The sequence below is a fragment of the Vigna unguiculata genome, chromosome 3 (genome assembly GCF_037176805.1).
Source record: "Vigna unguiculata cultivar grain cowpea cultivar isolate G323 ecotype 2 chromosome 3, ASM3717680v1, whole genome shotgun sequence".
Classification (NCBI taxonomy): domain Eukaryota; kingdom Viridiplantae; phylum Streptophyta; class Magnoliopsida; order Fabales; family Fabaceae; genus Vigna; species Vigna unguiculata.
This window is the reverse complement of record NC_140794.1, coordinates 28418117-28430807: the sequence shown is the minus strand read 5'-3', so window position 1 is coordinate 28430807 and position 12691 is coordinate 28418117. Positions and strand designations below refer to the sequence as shown.

The following is a 12691-nucleotide window of genomic DNA, read 5'->3' as shown; positions in this document are numbered from 1 at the left end:
CCTAAGCGAGGATGCGTGTAAGCTCTGGGCTTGTTGCTTTTGTTTTAGCCCAGGCGAGGAACCTCACCTTTGGGCGAGGGGTTGTCTCGCTCAGGCGAGGAGGGCTCGCCTAAGCGAGGGCACTCCTATCGCCTAAGTGAGGACTCATGGCTTGAGCGAGATCAACTGCGAGTTGTGTTGTTTCCTTCACTTGGCTAAATGAAATGTTTGATTTATGATATACCCTATATAATGTATGAGACCTGCGAAATGAAATGCATGAGATAAGTTGTGGTTATAAATTGGATTGATATGATTGCATGATCTCGGCATGTGAAACAAATGAGATGGTTGGTGTTAAAGTGGCATGGTATTGGCATGAGATGAAATTCCACAACTATGGTTTGAGAGCAATGAAAGGGTATGGAACCACTGGGAAAGAAATGAAAGAGGTGAATTATAAAGAGCTGGTATGCGATGTATATGTGTATGTGTGATAAACCTTTCTTGATTGGTCTGGTATGCTTGGTCCGTGTCAGTGCGTAATTCCTTGAAAATCTCTATGTGGGATTTCAGAGTCGTGCTTCAGTGGTGGGGACGTAATTCCATGACCCCTGTTAGTGGGTGTCCATGGTGGTGCCCCATCTATATAACTTGGTAAGGATTCAAGGTAAGGATTGCATCCTGACACTCTAAGGAGTCAGTTAGTCTCACTTAGAGCAGACAGACTCTTGTGGTGAGAGTAGTAGGAGGCCTGAAACTCATTAAGGACTAACCTTGTGTGTGATGGAATTGATTCATTGTAACACTTGTAACACATAGCTCGGGGGTGAGCAGAGGTATCCGCCACAAGTACAAGCATCCGCTGAATTCGACCAGGTTATATGTATCCGGATGAGTTGAGTCGAGTCTTAGTGTATTGATTGAAAGGTCATAACATGCTTGGATGATATATGTACATTGGACTGTGAAGGTATATTTGATTGCATGATAAAAGTCCTGTTAGCTCTAGCTTACCCTTTGCTTGTTTGATTGCTTTGTTTGTTGTTCTTTTACCTTTGTGATGATCATCAATTTATTGATGGGAACAGATGTGAGAGGTACTCGTGGTCAACAGGGGAGAGATGATTCCGTTGCTTAGTCTTCTCGGGCTGGACTTCCTGTCCTTCTTGGGCTTTCTTTAGGGTTACGACCCATGTACTTGTATATGATTCCAGTAAACTGTTTAACTTGTTTTTTTTTGGGCATCGTGGTGTGTCTTGGATTGTAAGGAGTTATGTTTAAACTCCAGGATTGCGCTGTTATATTATAATTGTATGACACTTCTTTTAATTATGCTTATTAATTAAATGAGACGTTATAATGAAAGATAAGATTCAGTTATAATTCTGAAACTTTTGAAAACACTTAAGCAACATTTGATTTTAAAGGATTAATAGAGCAAAATAATTGATTATATTGTTCTGAAACCTATCAAGAACAATTTAACTGATTACAAATAAACTTAATAGATTAAAAATATTAAAAAGTTTTTTAATCTTAGTTTTACTTTATAGAAACATTTTCTTTCAATTTCTTTTACTTAAGGTTGCATAAGAAATTCACATTACTTTTAATAAAAAGCTAAGACATTAAGTTTGTGAATTTTTCTTTTTGTTATATGGGATATAACTTTATCATTTCTATCTATTGTCAAAGTTAGACTCACTTCATGACCTCTCACTTTAAGCACACGTTAACTCATGTTAATAAGGATGTAAACGCAGTCACTTAAAGTAGGTTATATCACTTTAAGCAAAACGTTGTTTTTTTTTTCTTTGAATGCATATTCCCCCGTTTAAAATGGTATATCTTTTGTGCAATTGAAGCTCGTCTAAGGCCACCAAACAATTATGTGATGAATAATACTATCACAATTTGCAATAGAAAACATTTTTAATTTTTATTTAATGCATATTACTTTGTGGTGAAAAACACGTGTTTGTGGTGATTTTTGTAATGTCTCTATCTATGACAGTGATTTTTTTTCGTCACAGATGTTGTCGCTGATAATTTTTAACGATATCCTTCTATGTTTTCTTCCATATTTTCAGTTTTATGCATAAGAAAGTCTTCCACGCACATTGTCACACAACATCTCATAAGAAGTTCTAAAAAAAAGTTATGTTTCGTAAATAGCCTGTGCTGAAAATACACTCACCCAAAAAATCTTGGATACAAAAATTACCAAAGAAATTGCAAATCATGTGCTATATTAAGAATATGTGTTTTTCTATCAACTCCATTGCTTTATTGCATTTCAACATATTCGATCTGACAAATAATCCCGTCTTCATGATCATAATGCTTCATGCAAATCAATTTCATTCCATTATTACTCCTGAAAATATGTTCTTTATTAGTTAAAAGTACATAAATGTTTTGTTAAACCTCATTTTTTTTTTCACCAATCAAGTAAATTCATTCACAAATAATACACTGCAAATTTAGAGAGTACTGTCATTTTAAATCTCTATCATTTTGTTTTTATAGTGGCAACTTGCTAGTTTACAGTGAACTTGTCTTTTTATTTTGGCAACTTTTTCTAAGACTAAATAAATAATGTTTTAACCCAAAAAAAAAATCATCAAAAATGTTATTAAAATTTGAGATGTGGTATTCAAATCAAAGTTTCAAAGATAAAAATGTCAAAGCGCGTAACTTGGTTGTAAGTGATTCCAGCATGAGATATGGTGAAAGTTTTATAGAAAACTAGATCGAATCCCATATATAGGAACAGAAAATTATTAAAGACATTAAACTTGAAACAAAATTGATGTGCTCTAGCATAATGTATTTGGATAATCAGTTAACTAATCATTCATTATAATAATAATAATAACTTGTTAACTAAGAGCTCATTCACAAATTTCATCGAGAAGTTTATATATATATATATATATATGGGCGGAGCTTTTTGGGAGCAGGGCCTGGACCCTCAAAATTATGAATTTTTTGATTTATATATATATATATATATATATATATATATATATATATATAATATAAAAATATATTTAAAATTTTTTAACTTTTTTAAATGGTAGGTAATATATATTAAAAATTAATAAAAATTAATTTTTTTTTTTATTTCTTTTATTTAAACATAACATTTAATGTAAATACAAAATAAAATATAAAACTAAATATAATAAAAAATAAAAATATTTAGGTTTAATTTGTTTGTGTCCCTGTTTTTATTTAAAAATTGACACTAAGATTATGTTAATTACACCAACAAAGCAAATTATTCATATTAAGAGTCTCAATTTGAATGAAAAGATCATTGATCTGTTTCGAGGAATTTAACGAAATTTATTGTAAAAGATCGAATTATATCAGTTTTTTTCAAAAATCGGGATCAAATTGAGACTAAAAAAATTGGAGGACCAACTTAACATTTTTAAACCAAAACATGAATCAAAAGAGTAATTAAACCAAATATTTATTAACATAATTTTTATTTTCCTTTTCATTGTCTTTTTAGTTTTTCACAAATTGTAATAATCTCTCACTCTCATATGTCTTCTTTTTGTTTTTAAAGAAAAAAAGTTAGACATAAACTCATTATATTTCTCATTTATCATCTTCCTTTCCCGTCTCTTGTCTTACTTGATAATGAAAACATTATTTTTTTTTTATTTCATGAGCTTCTTGTATATTTTTTTTATGAATATAGAAAAAAAAAAGTGTATTATGTATTAATAAAATGAATATATTTTTCTTTTAATAATTACATGTCTTAATTTTGTATTAGATTATGATCAATTATTTTTTAGTATTATTTACAAAAAAGATATATTGATAAATAATGAAAGAATAAATTAATCGTTTAAGAGAGATGATAATGAAATTATTGACTAAAACAAGATAGATTTTACCTCTTCACATATTTTGAAGCATTATACTAATGATAAAAAATGTTCAGTTAAAGAAGTCATTTTTTGAAGTATTATTTTGTCAAGATCCGCCACTATATATATATATATATATATATATATATATATATATATATATATATATATATATATATATATATGAAAAAAAACACAGCTACTTTTTGTATTTTTTTATGAAATTTATTGAAATAAATTAAAAAGAACTTTATGCTTTTTATTATCCATTTTCACTGATAACCATTTGTCACTCCAATTTATGTCACGACTGAATTATACAAAGCAATTAAATACTTATATCACCCATAGATCCAAGAATGACAATGTGGAGTTCCATCTAACCATTAAAGTACTCGAAGGAGATAAAAAACCATACACACACACACACACACATATATATATATATATATATATATATATATATTAAAATTAGATTATAATAAATTAAATTCATATATTAAAACAAATTATTATGTAATAGTTATTTTTTCAACAAATAGACAAAATTCCACACAAACAGCAATTCTATTTTAAATGAGACCATTCTTAAAGAAACGGTTTCTTTTTTTTTTTTTATGGAAAAGCAATAAATTTGACGGCTTGTACATGACAAATATATAACGAACTAAAAAAATAAAATGATCCTAAATTAGTATAAACAGACTTTTCGCTGGTTGCAGTGTTTCATTCATTCAATAATTTTTCATTACAATAATTTGGAGTAAGCAGCACATCTCACGAGGCAATGTCTGCAAAGAAAATGTCAGAAAGTAAATTCAGAAAACTCAAATAACGTGAAGTATCTATGATTTATCAGAAACTATAATTGAATTTGTAATATTCCTAGTTTTAACTTGTTAAAAGCAAATAAGCATATGCATGATTTGAACTAGGACCAATATTTTGCTAGAGATTTTTCTTGAGAAAATTTTGCATTATTTTGTATATTATTTAGCCCGAATGATATTTAAGTCAGTTGCTAACTGTTACCGTTGCAGGAAAACATTTTAAGAGAGAACATATATCTATCACCAAGAAATTTAGATTCACATATTATATATTATACCAACCACTGGCAAGCAATACATGCTAATTATAACCACCTAGTACCTTAAAACACAACCTATTTGTCAAGCCATTTTCACTGATTAATTCTCCTCTGTCATATACCTAAAATAAAAGCATCCATCTACAACAGCTGCAAGAATTTAATACGATATCACACATATTATAAGAATCCTTTGCCAAACTAAGAGTTTCCAATGTAACTGGATGAAAGGCACGCATACACACATAAATAAACTACTTCAACTTTTAACTTTTTTTTTTTTATCAAATGCAATTTAGGGCAAGATTAATACTCATCAAAACTTTGCTATCTCTAATCAAGGTTCATGTATAGAAATTTGATTTTAAGGCATCTTGGCTTCTTCAAACAGCACATTGACAAGCTTATATATATACTGAAATTGAGAATCATGTATATGGATGACTATATAATTGAAGAAGCTGTTATGTAAAATTAGCATCAATCAATCTGAAATGAAATCTTAAGATATTTAAAATAGAATTTCAGAATACTCGTTTACATTTGTCATGGATAGCCAATTTCTTAGCAGACTTGCATTGTTAACATGATGTGGCTGCAAAAGTATCTTAATTGCAGTAATTCAACCTTTTTAACATTAAAAGATGGAATACAATTACATTTATCTTTGTGCTTATTTTTTACCTTTTATGCATATATGTTCATACCTGAAAAATATATTACGAAGGACAACTTTTAGGTGTCTGATCTTAATGTTCATAAACATTTTCTTTGCAGGACTGAGCCTGAGGTCATGTTTTAGGACCATACTGGTAGCACATGATATGAACTCGTAACAGTTCCAAATTAATGCAACTGTACCATCATCTAATAAAACTGTGTATGTGACTATAGCATGAAACTTGAATCAATTGAGAAGCAACACCCATCAACCTAAACAAAAATTTAAGGCAAAAACAAACAGAAAATAATGCACAATAGTCCATTACATTGAATCCACTTCAGATCTTTCAGTCGGTGGATCTTTCTAATCTTAAGTTTTGTAGCTAACAACATTGGACCACATACAGTTGTCTACCCAGGAAACTAACAAATTGAACCGCTTCTGTTTGTCTGTAACTCACATCAACGCATCCCAAAAAAAGTTAAAGAAAGGTTGTTGAGATTGTGAGACAAACGAGTACGACTGTAAGCAATTACGTGAAGGATCGTTTCTGTTAGATAGATCACTTTCATGTTATGTAGAACCACACAAATACATGTAGTATAGTACTATCCAGAACATGTTAAAGTCTTTGAGGTCATGAATTATTCACTGTCTGTTTATCACATACTTTGTCTCATATATCTTCATATACTTATTTCTACAAACACCATTTTCTTTCCTTATTATTATAACAGATAAATATCTGTGCATGGATATGGATATGTATGAAAAGTGACTGATAATTAATACTGGGAAGAGAATAGAAGATACACATACATACAGTTGAAATTAATAGAAAAATCAAACAGTATGAGATTAAAAGTATGAAGTATGAGAAAGAATGGTACCTGAAATGGAGACTGTGGTTGAAAAAGTAGCAGAAGAAACTACTCTGTTGGTTATTGAGTGATTGAAGCTGCAAGATGACCTGATGGAACCACATCTCATAACAACAAAAAAATTTCCTTTTTGGTAGGTTTCCTTTAAGGATCAATTCCAGTTTATAACAAGACCCTTTTGTAGAATATGAAGAAAATCAAGCAGAAGAACAAGCCAGGTAAAGTTAAAACCTTTTCTTTTTTTTTTTTTCAGAAGTGATTGACACCAGAAAGAAACCTTGAATTTGAACCAAAAAATGAGTAGATATGGATTTTCAAATGAGGCATGAGATGAGGGAAAAGAGTGTGGTGATTACCAGATCATGCTGGCAGCTTTAACCTCTCAAACCAACATACTTGTGAAAAGAGAAGAAACTCCATTGAAGGATGGAAAATCCTGTGATATCTTGATATGTTGATACATAGAAATTAGCAAAAAGGGAAGAGGCCATGCATGGTTGGAGTAATTAAAAGAAGGGTCTCGTGATCCTCTTATCTCCACTGATCCATATGAATGAATGCCTGTGCCGCAGTTCAATGTCTCTTTTCTTTCACTGTGCCAAAGAGAGAGTATTTAATGGTAGGTTTTGGTCCTCTTACAGCTATTGACAATGACTCTTTTCTCTCTCTGTCTCCCTCGCACTCTGTAGGGTTTACATTTGTTAATCATATTATAACTGCTATGAAAGGGGACCACATAATGGTCCTTAGAAAATTTAAACCCAACGCCAAATATTTATATCACAAGTTTAACTATTATTGGAAAAAAAAATATACCACTGTCATAGTCTTGGATGAAAGATCCTTTTCTTGGGGAAAAAAAATACATTTTTACCATATATAAATATATACTAATGACTCAAATCCAAATAATATAGTTATGAAATGTATATAATAACTATGTATAATGTATCGATAATAACTATGTTATTTGGATTTGAAAAATGAGACCCTCAACCTGTTTTTTTTTTTAATAAAAACTAAAACTAACTATTGTAATACTATATCGAAACTTAAAAATAATCATTTTCTTAACCAATAATTAATAATAATATTTATTTCAAAATTGTGCAGGGTACTATGTCCTCTCGAAATCTACATCGCGAACCAAAAGAAGAGAATTAATTGTTACATGTCGACACTAGTGCATGAATACAGAAAATGTGTAAAATGCTACTTCTTGAGTTCTTGGATACAGAAAGTGTGTAAAACGTTTCTGTATAAAAGATCAACTTGATATAATTAGTCACGGATTAACAACAGAAAAAAGATTATACTGTCGATCAAATAATAATTCCTTCCTTATTCATGTTAATGTTATTATTGATACTTCAAACATTCATGACAGATTGCAAAAGGATTGAAAAGAAACTAAATATGCCTTATTCATTTGATATCACAATGGATTGTCGTAATCAACTTTTATTAATTAGTAAAACCTTGTTATGATTAAATTAGCTAGTCAACAACCTATTCTAACTTAACTGGTAGTAATTTAAAGTTTCAGGAAGTGTCCACAGAACAAATCTTTAATTTAACCTGTATTCATGTCAATGAAGCAAATGAACCAAATATATACATATCCAAAATATTTACAACTGTTCCCATAATATTTATATATATATATAATCAATTAGTACTCATTTGCTACAGATATGACAGCAAGGTTGTACTCAAAGGAATTCAGATTTCCTAATACTGTCAACTAACATGATATGGCAATGGTAAAGAGAAAAATATAAGTATCTAATGAGTCTTACGACCAAATGATGATGATTCTATGATTAAAAAATAAATAAAAATGAAGTGCATGTGTCTTCAACATGGTGATATTGTTGATGATATAATAAGATGACAGAATCTAAATTAATTTTGTTAATAATAGTATAGAAGCGCGTTACTAGAAAGTGTCACGATAGGTTGAGACCATATTAAGTTAGGTTGGATTTGATTAATGGTGGTTAAAATAGGTAATAGAGATAATGTTGGCATGTGGTTTGAGAGGAGTTTGGACCCTACACAGAGATAATGAGAATTAAATAATGTGTGGTAATTAAACGTAATAAAAAGGGTATATAAATTGGGCAGGTTGGTGGAATCAGTTGAGTGTGCCCTCGTTTTGTCTTTAGCTTTGGGTGGTTTCTCTGTCTTTGGTGTATTTGGTTGACAAACAATGACATATGGACAGACCAAATGGAAGACGAGGACCACAGATATGCATCTTTTTTTTTTAAATAGTTGTTCTGATTAATGGATAGCGTCACATGGTTTTGCTTTTGTGTTTTACCTCAATCACTTTGATATCTTCAATTGATTAAGGTAGTTGTCACTTATATGTGGTGGTTGTCATAAAAACACTTCATATTAGGGCTGTTTCCTTTACCAAACGTATTAGGGTTCTCTTCTTTCTTTCTTTTGGTCCCACTTGTGTTCTGACTATGATAATTCAATTAACTCCTTTATGTGTAGATAGGATTTTAGTTTTTTTTTTTTTTTTTTTTAATTAAGATGCCCTTTTGCTTTCCATGCCTCCAATCTCACAGTTACTTTCTCCCTCATGCTACCTAAATCAAGGTAAGTGTTCCTTTTAAGAGAAATTCACATTTTTCAAGACCAACTTTTCCTTCACCTGCTTCATTTTTTTTCTTTAACCACCTCTACTTTTCTTCTACTTTGACAATTAATTAAAATACAATATATAAGATGTACTACACATTCATATTTCTACAATAATGTTCAACAATACATAAATTCCTAAAATTTAAACATATTAAATGCACATTTATGCACATATATAATAAGTTATATATATGCATTGTAAATAATTAGTTTTTATCATCAACTAATATAGCTACTAAAATATTCAGCTTGGACACTCTTGCTCTCACTCTATAGAGGTAAAATTAAAATTGAGAGAAATAAAAATGTGCAGAAGATCTTCATCCCACACAAATATTAGGCACCTTGTTAATTCCATTCCCTGTTTTCATGTGGGTAATTTTTTTTTTTTTATGTTTTGGTGACCTAATCAACATTTTTGTTTAAAGTGAACAAGTACTCTAGAAGGATGTGATGCATTTCTTGTCATTCCAATTAAAAATATTAACAATCAATTAGATGACATTGACTTGGTTACAACATGTGTATTACATGAAAGAAATAACTCGGTAATATTGTAGGAGATTATGTAAATTACTATTAACTTCCTTAATTAACACCACAATCAATTATTTTTATTAATAACATTTAAATTGGGACACAATGCTCTTAAATTGAGACTCTCACAAAATTAATCAAAACACTCCAAACAATTTCAATCTCAATACAAATTAACACTCACAATAACGAAAATTGAAAATTAACATATACAAAACAAAAAACCAAACAAAAATGCGTTGAAAATTTACCTTATAGGAACCGCAGCGCGACAGTTGCGGGAAAAAAGGAAAATGTTCGTGCACGAAATGGAGGTGCAGGAAAAAGAGGTGCAGCGACGGTGGCCGGAGCAGCGTGGCCAGAGGCAAGACAGTTCGGTGGCAGCACAACGTTGGTGGAAGAAGAAGAGGGGCTTGCGTGGTGGTGGAGGGTCGCCGGAACAGTTGCAGAGAGAGAGAGACATTATCCAATCGGAGGGATGACTGGCCGGAGGCAGCGTGGCCGGAGGCGAGACGCGACGATGGCAGCACAACGATGATTAGAGAACAAGGGGGGCTCGCGTGATGGTGTCGCCAGAATAGTTGCAGAGAGAGATGGAGGAGATGCAGCACGCGCGAGGAAGAACAAGAGGGGTTCACGTTTTTGTGCCCTAATTAAACTATATGGCCTCGGTTCAATTGATAACCGAGGCATATAGTGCTATTTGGCCCCGGTTCACAGCCACCCGAGGCCAAAGACGTAACATGTAATGGCATTTTTGAAATTTCTGATCACGTTTTTTGCTTCAGGTTTGTTTAACCGAAGTCTATAACACCTTTTGGCTTTGGTTTTACTTAAATCGAGGCATAAAAGTTGCCTGAAATTGCAAAAATGTCACCGCTCCTTGCCAACCGAGACCTATAAGGCGAGGTAAAAATAAAATTCTACACGTGTAAATCATTGACACTTAAAAAGATAAAACCAATGATTTATTATTTCATCAAATGCTAATGATTTAGACATTGATTAGAAATTTGAATATGTTGATTATGGAATTAAAACACAAAAGTCTGAATGAATAGTATAATGTTTAATCATGTCAACTAATAGTAATTCTACAATCACTAGGGATAATAATAAGTGAGCAGATTATACTTTTTTTTTATTCTTTTGAACAACACATAAATGTATTAATAAATTTATTTTTAATAGTCAATAGGGATTTTTAATCACTAGGGATAATTTTATTTTTAATAGTCTATATTCTTAAAAATTACTATTATTCACATTATTAGATACCTAATAAAAAAATAGATGCATTCATTTGAGATTGAAAGTCATATATGTTTCGTTAATCTCTTTTCTTTCTAGTAAAGTACTCAAATTTTAATAATTTTAGTATTTTTTATACTTAACATTATATAAATTTATATTGTAATATTTTTATTATATTTAATACAGGTATGTCAGGATAAGCCCATAAAAAAATAATATTATTATGTTATATGCAAATTACATTTTAATGTTATTATATTTTATTATTAAGAGAATCATATTTAAAATATATGAAACCACTTGAGATTTAACTATAAACTAATATGTGAATACCAAATAAGATACTACTTTTGTCATTAGTAACTTATTAGCTAGTGAAATATAATTAGTAATATAAATAAAATAATTGATTTTTAGTTAACTTATATTAGGTATAATCATGTATTTTTGCATTTTAACTATGCTAATATTTCAAAATATATCAATTATTTGTTATTCTATAAAAAAAATTATTAAAAAGAGAAAAATAAAATAATAATAATAATAATACGAGGACCGAACCAAATTCATGTAAAAGAATACAATGTAAATTTTCTACTATGTAAACAACTCTTAAACATAGGAAATGGAAGCCTATTATGAAAAAATCAAGAAGATTTGTTTATGGTATAGTATCATACCATTTATAGAGAATCCACTATACAATAAATATTACATTTAATTATGTAGTATAGGCTACGGTCATGAGAAAAAAAAAACATAAATATAAATACACGATGATATTTTTAAAATTATAAAATTATTCGCAATATATAGATTACGGTTCAGATAAAACTGCTATACTCTGGATAGAAAAATATAGGCTATGATTCCTTCGGTTGACCATAGCCTATACTTAAGCATCCAAAGTGTAGGTTACGATTTTACGGAAAAACCAAAGCCTATACCTCAAAATGGGGTTAATTTGTGAAATTTTTACTTGCTCGCGAATGGTCCTGTTGCATCTTGCTATGCTGTGAACTAGTTGTTCTTCTCATCTGCCATAAAAGAGAGGCTTTTTCCTCTATAAGTTATTGTGTTGAAGTTTGTTTCTCTTTTCTTTCTTGTTTTTCTTTGTTCTCTTTGTTTTAGCCACTAAATATCTTAAACTACAGATATAGTGATGCATTTTTTAGTGTCGTCATTGAAGTTCTTCCATTATTTCATCTTAGCTTATGAGGTTTGGAGGTTTTCACGTGCTTTTTGGGTTTAGCAATGACACATTTTAAGTTTTTGGTTCTGCCATTATTGTTGCCATTGTTGCATTTTGTGTTTTAGGTCATCCCATTGTTGCTTCCAAGCGTTTGCATTTTGCACCATTGACCCAGTAATCAAGAGAGCTTTTACATCGTTGTAGTCTTACATTATTGTGCTTCCAAATTCCTCTCTCAAGGCTATTGACTTTAGAGTTTTTATATGATTTTTGGTTTTAATTATTTGAAATATTTTTTTAATATGTTGTTTAATATATTTCTTGTATGCTTAATATGTTGAATTATTTTTTTTTTAAATTAGTTGATTGTATGCTTAAATTTATCTTGTTTTAAATTGTTGTTGCTTTGAGTGAGCCTTAGTTCTCATCTGAAATTCAATACGAAAATTATGTATTACCTCTTATTTCTAAAAAAAATTGTAAATTTTTTTAAATTAGTATAAGAGGATGTAGTACTAATAATTTATATGTATTGAATTTTGG

At 30.2% G+C, this 12691-nt stretch overlaps 1 long non-coding RNA gene across 1 annotated transcript; it reads right to left on the bottom strand.

Moving 5' to 3' along the window:
* Positions 1–4348: 4348 nt before the first annotated feature.
* Positions 4349–7348, bottom strand: LOC114175779 (uncharacterized). Its single transcript, XR_003602907.2, has 2 exons — positions 6517–7348; positions 4349–4663 (listed from the first exon to the last, which is right to left on the bottom strand). It is a non-coding gene; the product is annotated as an uncharacterized LOC114175779 (long non-coding RNA).
* Between the last annotated feature and the right edge of the window lie 5343 nt (positions 7349–12691).